At 44.8% G+C, this 25,381-nt stretch overlaps 1 protein-coding gene across 4 annotated transcripts in view; it reads left to right on the top strand.

The window, feature by feature from the left end:
- The window catches only part of SH2D4A (SH2 domain containing 4A), a 108,871-nt gene that overhangs the window by 37,125 nt on the left and 46,365 nt on the right, over positions 1-25,381 (top strand). Inside the window, exon 4 of one of the 4 annotated variants that reach the window (XM_080660431.1) lies at positions 4,076-4,193. The gene's annotated coding sequence lies outside the window, so the exon portion shown is untranslated. Of the gene's footprint in view, positions 1-4,075; positions 4,194-21,891; positions 22,299-22,696; positions 22,879-25,381 lie in introns of those variants that run through there. The other 3 variants (XM_080660428.1, XM_080660429.1, XM_080660430.1) reach the window with 3 other exon arrangements.

The raw sequence follows: 25,381 nt of genomic DNA, 5'->3' as shown, positions 1-25,381 counted from the left end.
TTTTTTTTCTATTTTAAAGTAGATGGTAAGCGGAGGACAAAACTAGAGCCAGGCAAGGAGAAAAAGGGGGTCATAGGAGATGTAGTGATATAAGTCTCCTTGACAGATGAGGAAAGATGCTACCTTATCAGTGTTTTGAGTACTTAAATCAATCCTGTAACATTTCTGTGGCCAATGGGCCTTTCAGGAACATTTAAAGTTGGAGTGATCTTTTTGCCCAACTAATCCTGGTCTCCTGTTATAGAAACCTAGTAGAAAGCTACTTGAAATCTTTGCTATATCAGTCTGAAGAAACTTTGTCTATCTTGCTTTTTTACATACTCCTGTACCTACTACTGTGCTGAGAACATACTAAAATTAAGGGAGTCTATTTTGCATATACTTTTGACAGCTAGATCAGATCCTGGAAACTTGTAACTAAGAATAATTCAAATACTTCAGTTTCACATGGGTGCCCATCATTTGTACCGCTTCCTTAGGAAGTGTTGGGGGACAAGCTGGGGAATGTGCAATTGTTTTGGACAGCTATCCAAGTGTTGGAAATCCACCAAGCATTTTATTTTCCAAAGCCTCATATATCACCAGCCTCTCACTAATGACCTTTGTGTGATGGGACTTGGATCTGATGTCCTTTGAGCTTTGGAAGATGGCAGAGTAGTTTTGAGATTCATCTTGCATGATGGTGAGAAACACCAAAAGGACCTTTATATCCTCCTAGACCCTTGTTCTTAGTGAGGCTCCAGTGAACTATTTATTTGACACATGAATGAGAGTGGCCAGTTAAGCATGAGCTACACAGCTTATAGATATAAATAACCCACCAATTCTTTCAAGTTACCTTAGTAAAAGCCAATTAATTATATGCTTGCAATTCCAACATAAATTTTGTTTCCCAAAATCTTTATATTACTGAGCTCATATATGTTTGTTATATTCATTATACATGTATTGTAATATTTACAGGCTGTAGCCTATAGAAGGAAACAGTTTATAAAGAGTAAAAGTCTTTTTACCTGGCACATTTGCTCTGAGAGTGCAGATTCTACCAATAGAGGGATTTCATGTAGAGACCCATACCAAGTCAGATGTTTAATGAGAATGAAGAACTTCTTTAGAGTTGTTAGAATTAGAGGAGTCATGGACATAGGAACCCCAACACTGAAAGAGAAAGTGTAAGGTGAATAGCCCATATAGGGGCAGATTAGAAGGGTAAGGAAGACCAGGAGAGTGGGCATTCACAGACAATAAAGGAGTAGCAAGTTTCAAGAAGGAGAAGACATCTCCAGGGACAAAAGCAGCAGCAAGGCACTGTGAGTTAGGTATTAATATGTGTTCATTGGATCTGATAAATTGATGGACATTCATTTGATATAATAAGAGCAGTTTCAGTGAAATAATAAGAGCAGGGTTGTGAGCATTGAGGACTAAGCCAGAGAGTGATAGCAATAGGTTGGGGGTGTATAGTGGATGAAGAAATGGAAATGATTAACTTATTTTATTATTTCAAGAAGATTGAGAAGCAGGAGAGAGCAAATTATGGGAGTCTATGAAAATGTTTTTAGGGTGGGAGATACTTGAATATATTCATTGACTGAGGAAAATTGTCAAAAGAGAGAAAAACTCAGAATATAGAAAGGAGAGGCTATAATAGATAGAGAACATGGAAGAAACAGAAAGTAGTGGAATCAAGTACAGAAATAATGATAATAACCTCCAAAGGTAGAAGTAGTGATTGGCAGAAAGAAGGCATGAATGGGTATAGAGGTAGATAAATTTTTAGGTAGGGGGATGAGAAACCGACAGAGATTATAAAAGATGTTTACCATGTGTGTAGTTGCCAAGTGTCTTTTGATCATGCTATGAATTTTCCACATATGAATCCTGCCTCCACAAGGTAGAAACCAGACCTCATGCTCCTGGCATTCCTTGTGGCAAAGGGAAGGGTATGTGATCTAGCTTCCATCAAGTCAGATGTTTCTGCAGGAGATATTGACTTGGAAGGAACAATGTGAGGAGATGGGTCCATGCAGACTCCATATTTTGGCAAGTGAAGTCAAATGTAATAGGAACAGAGATTCTGACATCCAGTTCTGAGCATCATCAGTGCCTAGTGCAAACTAAAGTTTGGATTCTGGTACTGGTGTTTCTTAAAACAGCCCCCATGGCATGATTGGAGCCGGGTAGCTTCTAAGCTGGCTCGCTGGTCCTTCTGGAGATTCTCTGAACTACAAAATAACTTTTAACAAGCATGGCATTCAACCAGTAGATTGGATTCTGTTGTTTGTAACAAAGAACCTTGACTAATACACCCAGCGTGTCTAAAAGCATCAGTTTTCTCAAGAGAGGAGGAAAGGTCATTTGCTGAAATTGAGAACTAAGGACTTGAAGAGTGTGATAATGGCTTAGAGTAGTTGATGAAAACACCTGGGGAAGAAGCTGATCCAAGACTAGCAGAGGAACTGATGGGAAGCCTGAGGGTCCAGATGAAGTTAGGGCCATGACTCATAGTAGCCCTTATTTCATTATTGTGTAATTTTCTTTCTCCAGCAAATAGGGGAGTGAATAAGGGAATTGAACGTGGTGATAAGAAATCAATCAACAAGGATAAGTGTGGGGAGAGAATACAGGAAGGGGAGAGGGTAGCCGATAAACCAAGGAAATTGAGGGAATTAAGGGAACCAAAGTTCATTTGAGTTAAAAGAGCAGTACAGAGTGAGTTAATGAGAATACTGGGAGAATAGTAGGTTGTGGCCATAAGTTGCAATGTTCAAATATTCAGAGACAGAGAAGAGCCAGGTTATAGACAGAAGATGGCAAGATTTGGAGTAGAGAGAAAAGCTTTGTATCAGGTCTCAAAGTCCTATGAGTGAGGGGTAGGTGACACGGAGGAAAGGGATGAAATGGTGTTGCTTCATGTGATAGGCTAAAACTGTGGAATTGTAACCATGCCTTAACACTTTAACATTATCAATTCAGTGATCAAAGTTATGTATTCTGTATTTTCTCAAGATGTATAAACAACCCTGTGTTTCCTTAAAGCGTATAAATCAACCCTACGCTTTCATTACCACTTAGAGCAGCCTATTCTGGGGGAGAGGAGCACTGGCACCAGCCATAAATCTGCACCTGTCCTCTATGAATCCACAGATGCCCTTTTGAAGAAAGATAACATCAGAACCAAGGAAGTGAGCATGAGAAGGAGCTTTTCAACTCCCCTCTAATCCCCCCTCCCCTTACTCCCAAAAGAAACTGCATGTCTACACTTCCCCTAGGAATTTTCCTCCATCCAAGTTCCCACCAATTCCCTATAAGAATTGCTGGCTTGACGAGAGATGTTAAGATGGTTTGTTTTTTTTTTTTTTTTGAGGACAGGAGTTCCCTCATCTTCTCAAGTCACTGACAACTTAAGTAAACCAATTTCCTTCTCACCAGTACCTGTCTCACTAGTTTGGCGTTTGTGACAGCAGGCAGCCAGACCTGCGGGTTATTTCTGCAGTGTGAGAATGAGCTTTAATACTAGAAACGTAATAGACTAGAAACAGTAGTGGTGGGTGAACATATTTACTAGTAGAAAGGAGACACAGCCAAAACTAAGGATTATGAAACTGAAAAGTTGACATAAGTGGAGCTATTTTAAAATGGAGTCAGAGCAGCTGTTCCAGAGGAAGTGCTTGTATGTCGTGCTCCCTGAACCTTTGGAATGTTTGAACTGGGCAAAATAACCTTTGGACTGGGCCAACGCAACAAAGTAACAATGTCTTACAAACAATTTTCAGTAAAACAAACAAGAAAGAAGACATTCTGACCATAGAGACTTTTGACTATGGACACTCCTGAAGGTAGAATCAGTAATCAGCCTTGTATAGCTAAAGAATAATTCAACTTGTTAGCACTAATAGAAATTTATTTCTCCTATTCAGGTAATCATTTCCCTTTCCTTTCTGATAAAACCCCTTGCCTTTACCCTGTAATTGGGACACAACTTGGGTTTCTGCCTGAATCTGTGCCCCTGAATTGCAATTCTGTGATCTCAAATAAATACCAGTTGCTTTTCACGTTGGCTTTTTATTTTTAGGTTAACAAAACCCACTGTTGCAATAAGTAAAGACATGGAACAGGAAAATGTGAAGGTGGTGATAAGGTTCTGGTTGTCCTTCATTTAATAAATATTACCAGAAGAGATGAGATATATGGTGAGTAATAACTGATTTCAAATGTCCTAATTTTGTCCCAAGTATTTCTAGGACCAGCACTAACTAAGCCATACCTGTGACCACATGAATGCCTTCAGACATTTGCAGATGTTCCCACATACCCTCAAGCCTTCTTTGTTCAGACCAACCATCCCCAATTCCTTTAACTATCTTTCACTTATTCATTCTTCTCTGGAAAAACTGCACTTGGTTGTGATTGATGTCATCTTAAAACATGGCACTCAGAATCAAGCAAAATTTTGACTGAGGGAGAATATGGTAGAACTATGTCAGCTTTCCTTCCTACAGGCTGAAATTGCTTCATGGACTCTCCCGCCCCCGCCCCCAGAAAAAAGATCCTGACTTTATTTCCTGTGATGTCCCCCTTTTTCTCTCCATTCTCTTCAAATGTACTTATGCCTGAATGATAATTTGCTCACTGATGACAAATGAGAAGAGCATGAATGATGATGACGATGAAGTTCAGAACAATTGATGGGTGACAGAATTTGCATAAGCACTCATGAGACAGATCATGAATATTCAGTTTTTGTTTGGCTTGTTTATTTATTCAACCTGAACTTTATATATAAAACAAGGAATGTAAGGCTTGCTCAGGGACCTGTTATCCTAATGCCCAAGTTACTTCCTGGTTTAAATCAGGTCAGGCAAGCTGAGAACACTATTGTGGCTTCCATGAGATGCCTAACTTATCTCCACATAATAACTTACGGACTGGGAAACTCTGATTCATACAAAAAGCACAACAGAAAGATGTACTCAACATCTGCTCCTGTTCAGCATTCTATTGTTCGTGAAATTATACCCTTAGGCTCAAGGAAAATTAAAATCTATTAAAAATATACTTTGAATTCAGTTACAAGTTGAGGTTTGTTTGATGTGGAATCATCACCTCTCTTCTAAAAAACAACCCAAGTTATCATATATCAGAACTTCGTCTCACAGAATACCAGTTAAAACAAAGCAAATCAATGTTAATAATAAACAAGAGGGAACATTGTTTTGGGAATGTAAGGTTCAGTGCTGTAAGATCTGGCTTGGGGCCATTCCTCTTTAGTGTCTCTATTAGTTCATGTCAAACATAGTGAAAAGAAAATCAATGAGAAATTATAAAGTATTGGGAGGGGTCATTTATGGCATTGAAAAGTAAAGGAAATATTAAGCTAATTATAAACATTTAAACATCACATAACGTCTTAGCTGAGAAACCCTCAATGTATAGTTTAAAATATATCCACAGGGGATGGAGAGAGAGATGGTTTGTGCAAAGATCATTAGATTGAGATCTGAATTCTAGTCTTTAATGCTAAGTTAGTATGGGCAAGCCACTGTCCCTCTTGGAAGGAAGGAAGGGGGGAGGAAGGAAGGAAGGAAGGAAGGAAGGAAGGAAGGAAGGAAGGAAGGAAGGAAGGAAGGAAAGAAGGAAGGAAGGAAGGAAGGAAGGGAGGGAGGGAGGGAGGGAGGGAGGGAGGGAGGGAGGAAGGGAGGAAGGGAGGGAGGGAGGAAGAGAGGGAGAAAGGGAGGAAGGAAGGGAGGAAGGAAGAGAGGAAAGATCCTTTTAAGAAGTACCACAGTGATTTATTCTAATTTTTGAGTTGTCCAGACACTTTACATCAGACATCTGCAGAAACAAGCCATCCCAAGACACAAGAGAATAAATTCCTACACAACTCTGAGCTTCCCTGGGCACACTGTTCATAATCTAGAGAGTTCTGTATTAGACTGTGTGGTAGTTTGTTACACTAATGGTTCCCAATGAGTCACACTTTCCAGTATCCATGCCAATGTGTTGTCCCTCCTGCTGTTATTGGAAAGGAGAAGTGGCCCTGAGTGGATCTGCCAGGTAGTGTGTAGGTTCTTGACTTCACGCAGGAAAGATTTCACAGTATGAATCCAAATGATTTTGAGAGTTCGTTTATTAAAGTGAAACAAGGGAGGGCCTAGGATAGAAGAAGCAACAGGAGAGAACTGAGGCAGGACTACTTTGGTTCACTGGGAAGTCAGAGAAAAGGAAGCCTTGGAGACAGGTTCAGGGGGTTAGCTCAGGACAAGCTGCCACTGCCCATTGCTTCCCTGGTTGCAAGTCTCATGGGGACCCTTAGAGTTTAGGAGATGCCGACCTGTGAGGGAAGGTGCTGGCCTGCTCCTGGGAGATATTGTGTGCACTGGTCCTTTGCTTTAAGAGTTTTTATACAGGGAGTTTAGGGGAGGTCTCAATAGAATATTCATCAGCTTTTCCAGGTGTGCCCATTCAGGATCATGGTCTCCACTGATTGGTCAGCACCAGGGCAGGGGATCATTAGTCACTGCAGCTGGTTCTGGCTTCACCCACCTGGTTTTGCTGCTTTTCTAGCCCTGGAGCTGAAATACAACTGAGGCCTAGATCTTATCTCTAGGGAGGCGACCTTCTATATCTGGCTGTAAATTGCTTGGCCAGTTTGCTCAGCTATCTGTCTCAGTTTCCCCATTCCACTTGCCAAGGAATTTTCCTATTCTTACTATCCTGCCTTACTATTTTGACTCTTGACTTGGCACATGAGCTGAAGCACACTGTGACTTGTCTTCTTGAAATGCTGCTGCTGCCATGTGAAGAAATTGGTCTGGAATCCTTGAGAGTAAAAGGCCACATGCAGGGAGAAGCCCAGCTGTTCCAGCCTTCCCAGGTTCCAGTTAATGTCAAACATAGGGAAAATAGTTGCACAGGAGTGAGTCCAGGCAAGACCAGCAGAATGACCATCCAACCAACCCACAGAACCACCCATGAGAAATATTAAAGTGTTCTTGTTTAATGTCTCTAAGTTTTTGGGGTGTTTGTTATGTAGCAAAATAGAACTGATACAAGCTAGAAAGATCAGACCAGAGGACTAAACATTTCTAATTAAGAAAATATTCCTGGAACCAAGATGGTGGCATAGGTAAACACTGATACTCGCTGCCTCCCACAACCACATCAAAATTACAACTAAAATACAGAGCAACCATCATTCAGAAATGCCTGAAATCTGGCTTAATGGAAGTCCTAGCAACTAGAGAAGTAAAGAAGAAAGCACATTGAGACTGGTAGGAGGGGTAGAGATTTAGAATGGTCTGTTCCAACACCCACGTGTGGCATTTTTTTTTTAATAGGGAGGGATATCTCTGCTGCAGACCCCATGAGAACCAAGGGGTCCCAGCCTCACACCAGACTTCCAGCCCAGGGATCCAGAATTGGGAAGAGAAGTCCCTGTAACTTTGGGCTGTAAAAATCGGGGTATTGTGGCAGAGTGACATAGAGACTGCTGGAGACCCAGGTAGTTCCTCTTAAAGGAATGACACATGAACTTACTTAGACTCGCTCCCTCTGGGCTCCAGTGCTGGGGTGGCAGCTTGGGGAGATCCAGGGACATATGGAGGAACGGGATTGTCTGGCATTGGGGCAGGAACTCAGAGCTTTCTCCCAGATGGAGGTGCTCGCAGGGGTCATTGTTCCTGTACTGGGACCTCCCCCTTTGCAGAGCTGACTGGCAGCCATATCTGAGTTTCCATCAACCTGGCTCACACTGTTTGCCCTGTCCTAGTGATTCCCTGAGACCCTGCCCCATCCAATTTGCAGCCCCATCCAAGCTGTTTGCAGTGGCTTTTCCATATGAATGGCCTGTCCTGGCTTAGACTCCAGACTTTCCTAAAATCTCTCAGACAAGCAGCAGCTGGTGTCAGTGTGCCCCATACCTATCAATAAGAAGCCCAAGACCTGGCACTAGCACCAGCCGGCCTTGCTTCACAGCTGGGCACTTCCACACCCAACACAAGTAGCAGCCATCTGCAGATCTCTCTGTAGCTCCTGCAGGGTGGCCACAGGCAGTGGCTGATTTTGCACCTCTTGGAAGGCCTAGAGCCAGTACACCCGGTGGACAGCTTCAGACCATACCAGATTATAACCCTACACATCCACAAGTGACACACTCAAGGGGCAGACTCAGTGAGCACCAAAGTACCACGGAAGCAAGTCCTGCTCCATAGGGGTATCTCCTGCACAGCAGTTCTTCCATTGTAGTTGCAGCTGGTCCTCACAGCCAATTGGCCTGGAGGTCAATTCCTCCTGGTGGCACCAACAGCAATCAAGGATCAATTGAAACAAGACTGTGCACACAGCCCACACAGGGGCGCACCTAGAGTACCCAGATCAGGTGACTAGGAAGGCTGCCACTGGACACCTACTACACAAGGCCACTCTACCAATTCCAAGAGACATATCAGCTCTACCTAATACATAGGAACAAACACAGGGAAGCAGCCAAAATGTGGAGACATGGAAACATGTCACAAATGAAAGATCAGAAGAAATCTCCAGAAAAATAACTAAATTAAATGGAAACAAGCAAATTACTAGATACAGAGTTCAAAACAATGGTTAAAAAGTTACTCAAGGATCCTAGTGAGAGCTTTAAGGTTCTTAGTGAGACTTTCAAGGATCTTACTGAGAATTTCAAGAACCTTAGTGAGAACATAAAAAACATGAAAAAGGACCAGTCAGAGATTCAGCATACACTAACTTAAATAAAGAATAATGTCCAGGGATTCAAGAGTAGAGTACAGGATTCCAAGAATTAAATCAATGTTTTGGAATATGAGGAAGCAAAAAATACCCAATCAGAAGAGCAAAAAGAAAAAAGAATCCAAAAATATGAAGATAGTGTAAAGAGCCTCTGGGACAACTTTAAGCGAACCAACATTACATTATGGGAGTGCCAGAAAGAGAAGAGAGAGAGCAAGATATTGAAACTCTATCTGAAGAAATAATGACAAAACAAATTCCCCTACCTGGTGAAAGAAACAGACTTATAAGTCCAGGAAGTTCAGACAGTCCCAAACAAGTGGAACCCAAAGAGGCCCACACCAAGACTCATCATAATTAAAATGCCAAGAGTTAAAGACAAAGAGAGAATATTAAACGCAGCAAAAGAAAAGCAGATAGTTACCTACAAGGGAGCATCCAAACTACTGTCAGATGATTTCTCAACAGAAACTTTGCAGGCCAAAAGGGAATGGCAAGAAATATTAAAAGTGAGGAACTACAACCAAGATTACTCTACCCATCAAAACTATCATTTAGAATTGTAGGTCAAATAAAGAACTTCACAGACAAGAAAAGCTAAAAGAGTTCATCACCACCAAACCAGTATTACATGAAATGTTGAAGGGTATTCTTTAAGAGGAAGAAGAAGAAGGGAAAAAACAGATCAAAATATGAACAATAAAATGGCAATAAATATATACCTAGCAACAATTGAATCTAAAAATCAAAATAAATGAACAAGGAATCTAATGAATAAAATAAACTGATGAATAAAATAGAATAAAGGCATGAAAACATGGGACAGACTGACAAATCTCAGAGGGAAGAGGGGAGGGGGTTTCGGGAAGAGATTAACCAAATAACTTGTATGCAATATGCATTACCTATGGACACAGACAATAGGGTGATGAAGGCCTGGGGTGGGGTAGGAACCAGGTGCTGGGGGGAACAATTGGAGGGAAAAAGGAGGAACATCTATAATACTTTCAATTATAGATTTTTTTTTTTAAAAGGAAAATGTTCCTAAAATCCTAGAGCCTTAAAATCCTACTATGTGTCCAGCCTCACTGACAACCCCAACTGTCTCTGTGTCTGACCCATGAATTTCCACCATTTCCTTACCAATAAGCTATAGGAAGAAGGAGGGAATGTGAGATACATTCTATCATAATCATTGGAGCTTGCCATGTAAGTCAATGTAATGTATCTTCTCCTAAAAGCTCTCAGCTTTGTCTCTGTGGCCTTTGTGGTATTTATATTTTTATCCCTTTATTAAAATGATTAAAATTGTTTTTATTTATGAAGTTTCCCCCTTTTAGATATTATAATTATTGCCGTCAGGACTGTTTCTTTTCATTACCCTTTCCCCCCAGCAATAACAGGCATTTACTGCAGGTTTGATAATCAAGCAGAAGCAACCATTCATTTTCATTTCACTTTAGCAATGGAAACCACACCTGTAGATTTTAAACACGTTATTTGAATAGAAAGAAAAGGAAAAGCAGGAATAGAAAGGAGAGTAACATGTGACTTCTCTTCTTAACTCAAATATACTAGAAGTAGTTCCCTCAATTCTGTCTATATTTTTCCCCTACCAACAAAATATTTTAGAATAAAAATATATAACTCTTACAAAATACTATGAGGAGTTTAATAAAACAGAATTCTATTCCAACTACAATATCTGTTAAGTTGGATTAAGATGAAAATTTAAAGAACTAATAATCTCTCGACCACAGTAAGAGCCATCAAGGGAACGCTACATTCTTTGCCTTGATTGGTGTATCATTATCCATCTTTGTGCAGTTAGTCCTTCATTAGCCATGAGGGGGTACAAAATAAATAAAATGCACAAGTCAATCTGAAGGGATTTATAATCTAATTGGAGAACCAAGAACAATGAAACTGCTGAGTAATAATTCAAGATGGTACATTACTAAAATCACAAGACCAATCATGTGAATAATAATCCTTCTGTGTCAGAGTTCTAGAAATGCTATGTATTTCCAAACAATAGTTACCCAGCGTGTGTCATTCATATTCTATGGATAAAAGATTTATATCATTGCATATAATGAATGCTAATTTGAAAAATAATAAAACTTCAAGGGAAAATAAAAATAGAGGCATATGATTCTGTGGCAAGATAAATAATATAATCCCCATGAGACTCTCCCCTCTTTTCATGCAGAATAGCATCTCATTTCAGAACATTCAAGCTATATGAGCCATTCCTGAAGTTAAGATATTTCCAAAAAACATATTGATAATTTCTTTGGTTACAAAGCTACTTAACCTTAGTTTCCACATAATTCAGGAAGGCACTGATTCTTTCTGGGCAAGCCCAAATTTAGATCAATTCATGTCTTCAACAAACATGCTTTAAGTGCCTACTCTGTATCAGGCACTGGGCTAGGATCTGGGGATACGAACATAATGAGACAAAGTTCCAGACTTCCTATGCCAGCAGGGTTAAATGTCAGAGGCAGTAGGGTATAGGGGGAAGAGCCTTAGAACTGACGAGTCCCCAGCCCTGGTCCCACTACTACCTAAGACTGTGTAAACTAGGCAAACCATTGAGTTGGCCTGCAATCAAGTGTCTTCACTTGTCAGTTAAGATTCACAGGCCTATCTCACCAAACATGTTGTGAGGACTGAATGCAATAATAGCTTCAAGTGCTCTGAAATGCTAATCTGTAGAGATTTATGATGTCATTATCACTTCCAGCACACTCAGAGGACTAGAAACTATTTCTATCTGACCATTACGTGTCATCTCTTCAATGACATACACTATTTTCATGGAGTCTAACTAGGAAAGAGTATTTGGAAAACCAGTAAGATTTGAGTCTTTTGTTCCTGGGCATTTAATTAGATTTTTTATTCACCCATTTAGGAGGGCTGCATACCATGTAGCAACACTAACAATGAAATTCATGCTTTTAAGCCAGTATTGACCAGAGAAATTCCTCCTCTTCCAATTCAAAATCATTTCTGAAGCCAGATGCATCTTCTTGCCTCTCTGGTGTGAACCACGCCCCTATAAGGAGTGTGGGTTTGAGGCTTCAAAGGAAAGGAAAGCTCACTTAAGAAAGCAACGGGGTTATGTATTCATTTAAAAAATCACCTCCAGTCTCATTCTTCTTCTGGTGTTGATCCTTCTGTTCCTTCTGACCACCCCCGCCCTTTCTTCTCTTTATGCTCTGCCTTTGGTCAGAATTTGACCTAAGAAAACACTCAGAACTGACGGATTATTGTACCAATACCTGCTTATTATACTCAAGAGGACCACATCCTCAGCTTTTTCTCCAGAGGGGGCTTGACAGCTTAATGTGGTCCCTGCAGGTCTTCTGTGAGCCCAGTAGACTGGAGTGGAGTCCTACACCCACAGCTGGCCCTGAACTATCCCAGCCCTGAAGACAGCTCCTGCCTGCCTCTTCATCAAGTCACAGAGGGGCTTTATGTTAGGAGAACAACACTGGTTCCCTTCACTTTCTCCTGAATTCAGATAATAACATAATCCCCGGAAGACTCTAGTCTAGACTAGTTCATAGATAAGCTAGTTCATTTAATGTAGTATAATAGCTGTGAAGATTATGTGTCACAAACTCTTTGTATTAATTCTGGATATACCACTAACTAGCTCTGAAGGGGTAACCTTGCTCCTCCCTCCCCCGCTTTTTTTCAGCTGTAAGTGAAGTCCAAACAATGTCCAGATCCCTCCTAGCCCTAAATATTGTACGATTGAGTGTATTTTAATGAGGACTTTAAAAGTGCAGTACTCAATCCCAATGAGGGGCAAGTGCGGTTAAATAAATTCTATATGGACAGAGACTTCTTTCTCCAAAGGGAGTCTACCCTCTTTCATGTCCCTCTGTTTGTCTAGCATGATCTGTCATTTACTGGCCATAACTTTCACTCTATTTTGGATGCTGTACAAATTTCTCTGTCATTAAAATGCCAATAAACCAACTCTCTGTCTCAAACTTAAACAATGGCATGTACTGTTGAGGTCATACGTTGGCTCTTATTTAAACATGCACTTGGAGGAAGAGGCAACGTGTCTTACTTTACCCAAGGGTAGAATGAACTTCAACTTCCAGTTAGAGAACAGTCTTCAGGCAAACAGAGAACAGCTGAGGGAAATGGCTCATTGGGGGGAACAGGAGTTCTAGGGAGCAGAGCTGAAGCCACCTCCAGGAAAGACAAGGAAGTGACTGAGAACCCCTGAGCCATGGAGTGTGTGCGGGAGGGAGTCTTTGGGCCAGAGGGAAGTGCTTTTCCTCAACCAAAAGGCCAGAGGGAATATCTCGGTTTTATAACCAGGTAACAGTAAAAGGAAGGAAATTAGCAAGTCTTAGATATATTGGGCAGCATAATGAGCCAGCCTATTGAATTTCCACTCTATTAAACGATAGGCTAGGTTTGGTGGACCATCCATTCCCAGACAAGGTAATTGTACTTACTTCAAGACCAATAAAATGAACATCTAGCTTCATTTCTATTTTAGTAAAGTCTAGGGGCAGCCATTACTACACCTTCAAAATCTCCGGTAACCAATTAACTTTGTTTCTACGTATTTTAGTGGTTCTCAATCTTGGCCACACATTAGAATTTCCTAGGATAGTTTGAAAAAGTGGCAATGTCTGTGCTCCATCCTATCCCAATCAAATAAGAACCCCTTTAAGGGAGGAGACAAAGGGGTAAACATTAAATCTCTCTAGGTTATTTTTTACATATTTTTATTGATATTTTTAGAGGAAGAGAGAGAAACATTGATCAGCTGCCTCCTGCCCACCCCCTACCTGGGATCAAGCCCGAAACCCAGGCATGTGCCCTGACCAGGAATCAAACCAGTGAACTTTCAGTGCACAGGATGATACCCAAGCAACTGAGCCACACTGGCCAGGGTTATGCTAACATGCGCTTGAGAGCTCCTTCTGTGCTCACTGGCAGTAGGTCCTTGTAAAACTAAAACAAATTTGTGTACTTTTTTCAAAGACTGCACATCAGAGAGCAGTTAGGAAATCAAAACCTGATTCTGAATCTGGTCCAAGGAAGAGATGGGACTTTGGTTTGATTAGCATTAGGAGACTTACGCAAAGCTGCCTGGGAAGTCCAAGGAATGCCAGGACACCGGCCCGAGCTTGCTTCTGCTCCTTTTTCTGGCTTTGAGGTCAAAGGCATTGCTTACCCCAGGGTCTTCACAGATGCCCCAGGTCACTTGGGGTAGAAGTTATCCATCCGAAAGCCTCAGGTAGCAGTTCCTCTGGGCCACAGGCTGCTTACCACCGCCTTAGAGAGACACAAAAAAAGGAGGAATGTCTTCTCAGAAACAACTCCATAGAGGTAATTCAGGGGAAAACATTAACAATTAGCATAATCTAATTACATAGAAGATGAATAAAAGACCAACCATTTATGTTAATATTTACAAAGATGGGGGAGAAACCAAGATGGCGGCATAGGTAAACACCTAAACTGCTGCCTCACACAACAATTTCAAAACTACAACTAAAAGACAGAACGGACACCATCCAGAACCGCAGGAAAGCTGACTGAGTGAAAATTCTACAACTAGAAGGATAGAGAAAAGCTCACAGAGAATTGGAGGTACGGCAAAGGGTCTTTGTGCACGCAGAGAGGAAGGGCGGCTGAGAGCCTGGCTGACTTTCTCTGGCGGAAGGGGGAAGGGAGCCCCCGACCGCACTGAACCCCAGTTCTGACTGCACTGAACCCCTGTTCCGGGCGAGCCCCTGGGGACCCACGCTCTTGTGGGGGGAGTCTGGACTCTCAGGCGGAGACTAGGGAGCCGGGGAAGACGGAGGACTGAAAGTCCGCTCGCGCCAGTGCGCACAAAGGCTGCGGAGGTTGCCACAGGCTTTCCCTAGCGGAAGAGAGTGAGAGGCTCCTGATGGCACTGAACCCCAGTTCTGACTGAAGTGAGCCCCAGTTCTGACTGCAGTGAACCCCAGGTCCAGGCGAGCCCCTGGGGACCCACGCTCTTGTGGGGGGAGTCTGGACTCTCAGGCGGAGACTCGGGAGCCGGGGAAGGCTGAGGACTGAAAGTCCGCGCGCGCCAGTGTGCACAAAGGCCGCGGAGGTTGCCACAGGCTTTCCCGAGTGGAAGGGAGTCAGAGGCTCTTGACGGCACTGAGCCCCAGTTCTGACTGAAGTGAGCCCCAGTTCTGACTGCAGTGAACCCCAGTTCCAGGCGAGCCCCTGGGGACCCACGCTCTTGTGGGGGGAGTCTGGACCCTCAGGCAGAGAATCGGGAGCCGGGGAAGGCGGAGGACTGAAAGTGTGCTCGCGCCAGTGCGCACAAAGGCTGCGGAGGTTGTCACAGGCTTTCCCTAGTGGAAGGGAGTGAGAGGCTCCTGACGGCACTGAGCCCCAGTTCTGACTGCAGTGAACCCCAGTTCCAGGCGAGCCCCTGGGGAACCACGCTCTTGTGGGGGGAGTCTGGACTCTCGGGCGGAGAATCGGGAGCCGGGAAGGCAGAGGACTGAAGGCACACACGTGCGTGCGAGGGCAAGGCTGACGGGAAGCCAAGGCTGAGACTCCACCCCATCCAAGCTGAGCTCAGAGGCTATTGCAATTTGGCAAGTCTAATCCTATAAGGCTGTCTCCAGCACCGAACTTCTCCCAGCATAGACACAGCTGATCCTTACAGCCAACTGGCCTGGAGGTCAATTCTTCCCAGTGATACCAACAACAATCAAGACTTAATTACAACAAGGCTGTACACACAGTCCACAAAGGGGTGCACCAAGAGTGTCCACCTCAGGTTAACTGGGGAGGCAGACCCACTGGGCCAAATTGGAAACCTAGCACACAAATCTACCAACTCAGGGAAGCAGTGAAAATGCGGCGTCTAAGAATCAGATCACAAACGAAAGAAATGGAGGAAAACAAACGACTGGATATAGAATTCAAAACCACGGTTATAAGGCTTTTTAAGAATATCCTAGAAAAGGCCGATAAATATAACGAGACCCTCGAAGAGATGAAAAAGGACCAACTAGAAATTAAACATACACTGACTGAAATAAAAAATATTATACAGAGACCCAAAAACAGACAAGAGGAACACAAAAATCAAGTCAAAGAATTGAAATACAAAGAAGCAAAAAACACTCAACCGAAAAAGCAAAAAGCAAAAAAAAAAATCCAAAAAGTTGAAGATAATGTAAGAAGACTCTCGGACAACTTCAAGCGTACCAACATCAGAATTATGGGGGTGCCAGAAGAAGAGAGAGAGCAAGATACTGAAAACCTATTTGAAGAAATAATGACCGAAAACTTCCCCCACCTGGTGAAAGAAATAGACTTACAAGTCCAGGAAGCCCACAGAACCCCAAACAAAAGGAATCCAAAGAGGACCACACCAAGACACATCATAATTAAAATGCCAAGAGCAAAAGACAAAGAGAGAATATTAAAAGCAGCAAGAGAAAAACAGTTAGTTACCTACAAGGGAGCACCCATACGACTGTCAGCTGACTTTTCAACAGAAACTATGCAGGCCAGACGGGAGTGGCAAGAAATTTTCAATGTGATGAATAGCAAGAACCTACAACCAAGATTACTCTACCCAGCAAAGCTATCATTCAGAATTGAAGGGCAGATAAAGAGTTTCACAGACAAGAAAAAGCTAAAGGAGTTCATCACCACCAAACCAGTACTATATGAAATGCTGAAAGGTATTCTTAAAGAAGAGGAAGAAGAAAAAAGGAAAGATAAAAATTATGAACAACAAATACATATCTATCAACAAGTGAACCAAAAAATCAAGTGAATTAAAAACCTGAGGAACAGAATAATCTGGTGAATATAATAGAATCAGGGGCATAGAAAGGGAGTGGACTGATAATTCTCAGGGGGAAAGGGGTATGGGGGGTTCATGAAGAGACTGGACAAAAATCATACACCTATGGATGAGGACAGTGGGGGGTAGGTAAGGGCAGAAGGTGGGGTGGGAAATGGGTGGAGGGGAGCTATGGGGGAAAAAGGGAGAAATAATTGTAATAATCTGAATAAAGATTTATTTAAAAAAAATATTTACAAAGATGAACAATATGAAAGCCCACATAGAGTCCTAAAGCAATGAAAATAGTTGCAAATCAAATCTAACTGCTAGCAGGAAGCTACAGAAGACCTTCCATAACATTTTTTTTTTAAATGATCGATGACTTGTCTGGGATGTATGTTGTGATTTGATCAATTTTTAATGAAGTTGAAATGTTTAGTCTTTTTCTTTTACATCTACTTCATAGTCACTGTGGGACAAATGTGTAACTTAATTCTTTAAAATTTTTTTAAAAAGTGGTTGGATTTTCTGATGCTGATGATAAAATATGACAGATAAAAGATTATTGTTCGTCCTATTTTCTTGCACAACGAAAAAAAATCCGAAGATAACTTTCCTTTTCTGTAGAACTTAAATACAAATAGACCTAGGACCCTGCAAAGTGGCTTCTCTAGCCTTCCTGGCAGCACTAGGCTGCCGGGCTCTACAGCCCCGGGGGCACTTTTATGCTTTGTCCTCTCTGCTTGGCACCCCGCCAGGGGGACAGTGCCCTGCCAGGCGGCTGTACACGACAGCCTTGGGCAGCAGAGTTCTTAAGCAACCTTCTGAAAGGAATGCCAGGGAACGTGTCAGTTAAAATGTGGGGTGTTAGTTTCTTGTTGCCCATTACTGGAAATAAATGACCTACTTTAAAAATCAGTATATCATAAATGGGTATCTAGCCTTTCCCTGGGAACACTGGCCTGGAGGGCATTGGGGGCATTCCCGACACAGGTACTGGTCACACCCATTGCACGTCTCTAACTCGCTGGTGGCCAGCCAGCAGTTGATGCTTAGCCTGGTTGTCCTGACCTCACATTCGATCAGGAGTGTTGTTAGCAGGTGCAGGCAGCGATCCTTCCCACAATCCAACCTCGATCATGGAGTGGGGAAATGTTTCCTACGGAGAGCCCTGACCCAAAGGGTGGGCAAGAGTAATTGAGGGCCTCATAAATAAGTAACAGCTGCTTGATGTTTTTTAAAGTGATAGAAAATATTTTATCCACTTTCAAAATTAAGAAAAAAATATATTTTGGGGGTTCCAGATAATGCCAGTTGAAAGAGGAAATACCAGGAGATGGGAGAGAAGGACCAAAAAGGGAAGTTGGTAGAGGAGTGGGGAGACAAAATGAAGAGGATGGAGAAAGAACTACAGATAAAAGAGGAGGAGGAGAAGGGGGATATTTACAAATGCAGGAAAGAGATACACAGCAAGAAGAATGGGAAGGAGATAAGGAGAGAAAAGAAAAGAGATACAGGGCTCCAAGTTGAGGGAATGATTGTACTATGTGTGTATAGCTTGGATTCATTTGGGCTGTTAACATCCATTCAACTAGCATGCACTGCATACCTACTGTGTGCCTGGGTGGTGGGTAGGATTCAAACTTGCATAGGCTAGTTCTTGCTATCATGACATTTATGATTTCAAAGTTATGTAAACACACCCAACAGCTACCATACTAGGCAGAGCTGCAGCGAAGAGGGCAGCCAGGCCCTGGCACCTAGCAGGTGTTCATTCAATGGTTCTTGGATGTGCTAAACGCTAACTTGTGATACAAATATATAAACATGGAAGAAGCACGGACTGTTTCTGGCTGGAGGGGAGGGAAGGCAAGAAAGGTTTCCTAAAGATGGATGTCTGAAGGATAGGTGGGGTTTTTATAAGTCAGGTTGTGGGGCAAGACATTTAGACAAAGGTCACAGTGTGAAGCTGCAGAGCCTGTGTCAGTTTAGGGCCCGAAAATGAGAGATTATTTGAATGCAGGGTTTGTATTAGGAAGACAATAAAGCTGAAAGCTGCTAATGTTAGGTTGTTCCGGTCCTTGAACGTTGGTAAGAGGTTATGTCTTACTTTGGACAAAAAGGAGGGGTGGGCATTAGCAACCAAATGAAGGATTCGAATTAATGTTAAAAAAGATGAATTTGACAATGGCATTCAGAAATGTCTGACCTGGAGCAGAGTTTCTAACAGCATGATCTGTAATCCTATCTTTGATCCAACCCCTAGGAGTGCTTGTTCAAAACACAGATATCTGGGCCATACAGATATTATATTTCTTAGCTCTGGGGTGAGATTCCAGATCTGTGTTTAAATAGGCTACCCAGTGCATGAAATCTCCTATACATGAAAGCTAGCCAAAACTGGCTTAAAAACAAGACCAGTGAGGAGGTATATTAGTTATCTATTGCTGTGTAACAAATTTCCCCAAGTTTAGTGGCTTAATACAACACAAGTTTACAATCTCAATGTTCTAGTTCAGGAATTCAAGAGTGGCTTAATTGGGTGGTCTCATGAATTTGCACTGAAGCTGCAGGCCAATGCTGCAGTCAGCTGAAGGTTTGACCGGGGCTGTAGAATCCACATCCAAGCTCATCCCGTGGCTCTTGTCAGGAATCCTCAGTCCCTCTCCACGTGGGACTCTCCATAGGACTGGTTATGGCATAGCAGTTGGCTTTCCTAAGAGTAAATGATACCAGAGAGGGAGACACACATACACCAAGACAAGCTACAAGGTCTTTTATAACTTAACCTCAGAAGCGTCATAAAGTAGTCCCTCCTTATTTGTTGTTGGTCCTCAGTCCTAATATTAAATGGTAAATTCCAGAAAAACAACAACAACCAAAACTACAAACTCATAAGTTTTAAACTGTGTGCCATTCTAATGAAATCTCTCCTGCTCGGCCTCACCCTAGACATAAATCATCCTTTTGTCCAGCATATCCACATTGCCTATGCTACCCATTCCTTAGTCACGTAGTAGCCCTCTCGATTATTAGATCAATTGTCACAGTATGGAGTACTTGTGCTCAAGTAACCCTTATTTTATTTAATAATGACCCAAAGCCATTCACATAACTTTTATTACAGTATACTAGTGGCCCAGTGCATGAAATTCGTGCACATTAAAAGGAAATTAATTAGAGGAAATATTTTAATATTGCTATTTGCCCTTTCTCTATAATAGAAGTGTCAGAGATGAAAGAAAATTAGTAAAATGTATATGAAAATATCCCTCCTGTCAGAGTCTGGGGCACGCCGCGGGACCTAGAGTCAATTCCCTGCCCACCACCAGCACGCGCTTCGAAAATGCAGGAGACCCAGACCCGGCTGGCCCCACCCCTGTCAAGCCCCTCTGGGCAGGGGGCGCAGCCTCAGGTCCCCCAGCCTGGCGCCAGGTGGGGGGCACTGGCTCAGGTCCCCTGGCCAGGTGTTGGGTGGGGGGGTGCAGTCTCAGGTCCTCCGTCAAGCTCCGCCAGATGGGGGCGTGGCCTGAGGTCCCTGGCGCTGGGGTGGGGGGCACTGCTTGAGGTCTCCCTGTCCAGTGCCAGGGTGGGGAGTGTGGCCTGAGGTCCCCCATCAAGCCCCGCCAGGTGAGTGACATGGTCTGAGGTCCCTGTCAAGCTCCACAGGGCAGGGGGCACAGCTTGAGGTTCCCTGTCAAGCCCTGTCGGGTGGGGGGCTGAGGTCCCTCACCCCAGCCAGACGCCATGCAGCCTCAGGTCCCTGCTGCTCAGTTGTGACGTGATGGCATCACGGCTAATTTGCATATTCCTCTATTATATAGATAGACTGTTATAATTCTTCTATTGTATCATTAGTTATTGTTATTAACCTCTTACTGTGCCTCATTTATAAATTAAACTATATCATAGGTATGCATATATAGGAAGAAACATGGTATATATAGGGTTTGGAACTATCCGAGGTTTTAGTCATCCACTGGTGATCTTGGAACGTATCCCTCACAGGAAAGGAACGGACGACTGTACTAGGAGGTGGGGATCACCGAGGCTAACTTGTAGTCTAGGAGGCAAAATCCATAACCTGGGTGTGAAGTGCTAACTTGAAATTATAGCATGCGATGTGAAATAATATGAGCTAATGTGTTTGAACACTTACCACTTCCAGGAACTAGTGTAAAGCATTTTACATGTATTATCTCGCTTAACCCTGGAAACAACTCCATGAAGTAGGCAGGCACTGCTACTCTCCAGAGGGGGGAACCGAAGGGCAGAGAGGTCAGTAGCAGTGTGGGAGCACTGTTATGAAGAAAGACTTGTCAGGACGTGGAGAGAGATGGAGTGTAGCAGAAGGTAATTGGCTGTTACAAGTGTCCTATAGAATTTTTACTGGCTAATGAACCACCCTTCACGGTTCATCAACTGTTCAATTCACCAAGTGTTCGGGTTCATTTTGAGCTGGCCAAAGCAGCTAACCTGGGGGAAATGACACTCCAGCCAGAAAACACCCCACAGGCCACTCATTTAATAAGCAATGGGAACCAAACCTAAACCAGCAATTCTCCCTTGTTAGGATCCCTAAAATGATTCCTAAATTGCTAGTTCTCTTTCTAACCTTGACCTTCTGCAGTTTGGAGAGGCTGGGAATGAGAAAGTTTAATATTTGACCAGAACAAGTCAGGCTCCTGAATTTACTAGACAGGCTGTGGAGAGTGGGTGGGTCGGGGAGGGGGGGGTGATGCTCACTGTTTTATCCTATTTTTCCCCAACACGTGCAGTCTGGGCTTTACCACATCAAGCTTTCCCCCCTTTGCCCGCCCCCCCCCCCCACACACACACACACATTGTATGCTCTTCTTCAGTGGTGCATAGTCTCTGCTTCTGCTCCAATTCCCTGCAAGATTTCCTGTTCCCGTCCCCAGTCAGCTCCTCCCTTCGGCACCACCCTAACCTGTTCTTGCCGAAAATCACAAGATTCTTGACTTCTTCACCTTTCCTCCAGATTTCCTTTCTCTTTCCCGCCCTGTCGCTGTTGTTTTCCATCTCCACCTTTCCAGCCTTTCTCCTCTTGGACACTGTCCCACAAAGCCACACCTGTACCGGCAAGTGCCTGAGTGCTTGACCATTTATTTAATGGCAACAAAAGAAAAAGAAAAGTAAGGTGCACGAGACGCAGGAGCAGAACCTGACAGATGAGCCCACTTGGCTGGCGCGACTCGGCGACTCGGTGTAACTGAGAAGGGCCGGCCCGCCTCCGCAAGCTCCACCTCGTCAGGAGCGCGGCGCTGGGGGCGGGCAGGGGCTGGGCCGCTGATATTAATAAGTTAAGCAGCGCCCGAGATGGCGGGACCAGTCCTCGCAGAGTGCAGGTGGCGGGGTGGCCCGGATCAGACCCCCGCTGCAGGGCCCGTGCGCCTGGGACAGCGGGCTTGGGGTGTAGGCCACCGGCCCCGCCGCCCGCCCTGGAGCGCGGCCAGGAGCCTGGGTGGGGCCACGAGCGCGCAGCCAGTCACCCGGGCATGTGGGCCGTGGGTGGGGCGGCGCGGGCGGGCCGGGCTGAGGGACGCTGTTTGCCAACATCTCACCGAGTGTTTGTCCGGCCAGCCTGTGCCGCTTGCGGGTGCCTCTGTCTATCCCTCCCTCCCCCGACAGCTTCCGCCGCCCTGGCTGGACTTGGCGGGTGCGCGGGGCCCTGCCAGGTGAGCCCTGGGCCCTGCAGGTGGGCACTGGGTGGGGAGGGGTCCGGGAAGGGGCGATTGGGAGAAGGCCGGGGGCGGGGGTGGGGGTCCCCGGATCGCGGAGGGCGCAGGGCTGGGGATGACCCGGGGCTAAGTCTGGGTCCCACGGCCCGCGCCCTCCCACGGTAGCGCCGCGTCCGGGTGGGCTCAGGTGCAGGGCTGGGCGGCGATCTCGGCCTCGGCAACCGGGCGGCCGGTGTCCGGTGTCCGGTGTCTGGTGTCTGGAGTCGCGGGCGGATGAGCCCGAGGACTGGGGGCTCGTGGTGGCGGTACGGGGTCCCCCGAGGGGGCGGCCGCAGGCACGTGGGGGAGCCTCGGGCGGCTCTGGGCTGCGGGCGGGGCTCCGAGTCCCCGAGGAGCGTGTGCGCACACGTCAGTCGGGTTCCGCCGGCGAGGGAGCTGGGGGCAGGGTGGTGGCCGCGTGGGGGTGTCAGGGCTGCTCTAAGGTTTCTGGACTCCCGCATACAGGGCCTGGCGCCCAGTCTCCCCCGCGGCCCGGCCTCCCGCGGCCCCCGACGGCGCCCCGCGCTGACTGCGCCACGGACCAGCACGCGCACCCACGTGGGTAGAGCCGTGGGGACCTCCTCCGCCCCAGACCTTCCCGGACAGTCAGAAATAGGGTACTCTCTACGGTTGGGGTGCGGAGGGCCGGCCTGCTTCAGACCGGACAGGGGTCCCGGTCAGTTGTGGGGAGGGGCGATAACCTTCCTCCACCAAGTGGGCATTCCCTGCCCTGTCCTGCCCTCGGGGTTCCTTCGGGAGCTGAGGTGGATGGGCGCGGAGACAGTGACAGTGAGGAGTCACAACTTGTCCAGTTCTCAGAGGTGTCTTTCCCTCCCGAGGGTCAAAGGGAAGAGGCAAGGGAGGCAGCTTTCTCTGAACTTAGTCTCCTCGCCTCCTAAAAGGCTTTTACTTGTTGCCTGTTTCATAGGAACGACTTAGATACCAACATTTTTAAGTGAATAAGTGGAAGGCATATGTGGGCATAGATTTGGCATGCGAATGGTATTTTCTAGATAAGTCCATGTGTACAGTAATTTCAAATTTCTAAAGAATGGTATATATTTACAAACCTTAACAAATTGCTCTCACTTCTGATAGCTCATTTTATCCTCAAGAATGGCCCTTTTGCAGAAAGATTAATAAGGTAAAGTTGAATTAAGATAACTGAAAATCTGAAAACAGCTGGCTGTTTTACAATAATTAAAATCCAAACTATATTCATAACATGAAAGTAATACTGTCTGTACTATAGTATTTTTATGATTTAGGCTGTATCAAGGGCTGTTTTGTTTTTGTTTTGTCGCAGAGTTATTGAAAACAATTTTTGTTTTGTAGAACAGGGCTGTAGAAGATGTCCCCTGAGTTAATCTATGGGTGTTCTGGAAAACAACTCATCCTATGACCCTTGGAAATTTATTTTTGGAATAAATAGCAGATGTGGGCTTGGGGCTTGTCATGGCTGTCTTTTAAGAAAAGTGCTGTCGTAGAAGAAAACTGAGTTAGCTAAGCTTTTTCTTTTTACTGGATCTTGAATAACTGGAAGTTTGCTGTGCTCAGTATGTTAGGGGACAGGCATTCAAGTTTGATTCAGTATCAGCAACAATTGTCCTCTCAGTCAGTGAAAGTGGGAAAAACCCTAGTGAATTAATTTCCTCATTTCTATTTCCTCCACCCGGGCTGATTCCACTTGCCCGTGTAACTTCACATAGATTTCCTGGCATAGTCCTCAAATTACAGATTCACAGGGCAGGCCTTCATTTCACAGATGAGGAAACTGAGTCCAGAGAAGTGAAGTCACAGCCGAAAGTCACACAGTTCATGAGAGGCAGAGCTGGGAGTGCCGAATGGGGTCCCTTGCTGGCTGTCCTCCGAGCACCCTGTGCTGGGTTGACTTTTCCATCTGAAAGCAGGGGGAGGAAAGAGTTCATTCACGCCAGCAGGAATCCACAGACTGAGAATGGCTGCGTATTATTTAGTAGCCTGCCCACAAGACAGTTTTCAGTCAGTCCCCAAGTATCCTCTGAGCACGCAAGGAAGCCAGTGTCTTTCCTTCAAGATCCACTAGTTAACTTCAATGCTAACCATCCATGTTGACTCCGACAGGCAAAACAAAACGCTAAAACTGTGAGAGCTGGAGCATCTCATGGCAGAGGTGCTGTGGGACCTTCACACTGTGAGTGTCTGTACCATTTGTGCCATGCCCAGTGGTTGTGTGAGAGGGGAAACTGAGGAGGAAACAGTGAGCAAACAACACCCACACCTGGGCCAGCATGACCAGGGTGGGGTCTTTACAACACCTGCGCTCCCGAAGCTTAGCTACATGGCCAGGGTGAGGCTTCTGCCCCAGAGGCACTCTGTCACACACCTTCAGTTCAGCATTTCCATGGCTGCGAGGATTGGCTGGTCTTCATTCGGAAAGTTCACAGGCAGAGCCACATCCTGGTGATGTTTGCATGGATGCTCCACTGTACGGATGGAGGACAGTTGAGCCAACTCGGAGCCATGCTGCCCAGCTCCGCCATTTCCATCTTCTCCATCTGTGGTACCGGGCAAGTGAGGGGCTGAACTCCAAGCATTAAATGAGTGAATGCAGGTACAGTGCTGAAGGTAGTGGCTGGCACAGCGAGTGTAAGTTCTTATTGCCAGGAGTACTCTGAGCGGGGGAGAGGGGAGGAATGTGAACTTGGGACTTTCAGGGGGTTCGTTTTTTAGGCTTTACTCACGCTGTTACTGTTGCTAGGATTCACCCCATTCAAAATGGGGAACAGAGCAGAAGCCTCCGGCATTAGTGGGCTCTTCATTTCCTACCATGATTTATTTCCACGAAAATCAGCGATTGGAGCCATGGAAGGGCCAACAGAAGGACATTTACTGGAATGTTAAGGAGTTACCATTCACTTTGGCTCCGTATCCCTTCATCTCAGAGCAGGAGTCAAGGGTTCCGAGGAACCAAATTCTTCCTCTGGTTCCTGTCGTCTACAGACACGAGGGCAGCCTCGGGACACCTCTCCCTTAGTGTGAATTTAGTGAGCCCTGCCTCTTGGGAAGCTATTAGAACACC

This window comes from Plecotus auritus (assembly GCF_963455305.1).
Source record: "Plecotus auritus genome assembly, chromosome: 3".
Lineage (NCBI taxonomy): Eukaryota > Metazoa > Chordata > Mammalia > Chiroptera > Vespertilionidae > Plecotus > Plecotus auritus.
The sequence above is the reverse complement of the archived record's forward strand: the minus strand, read 5'-3'. Positions and strand labels throughout refer to the sequence as shown.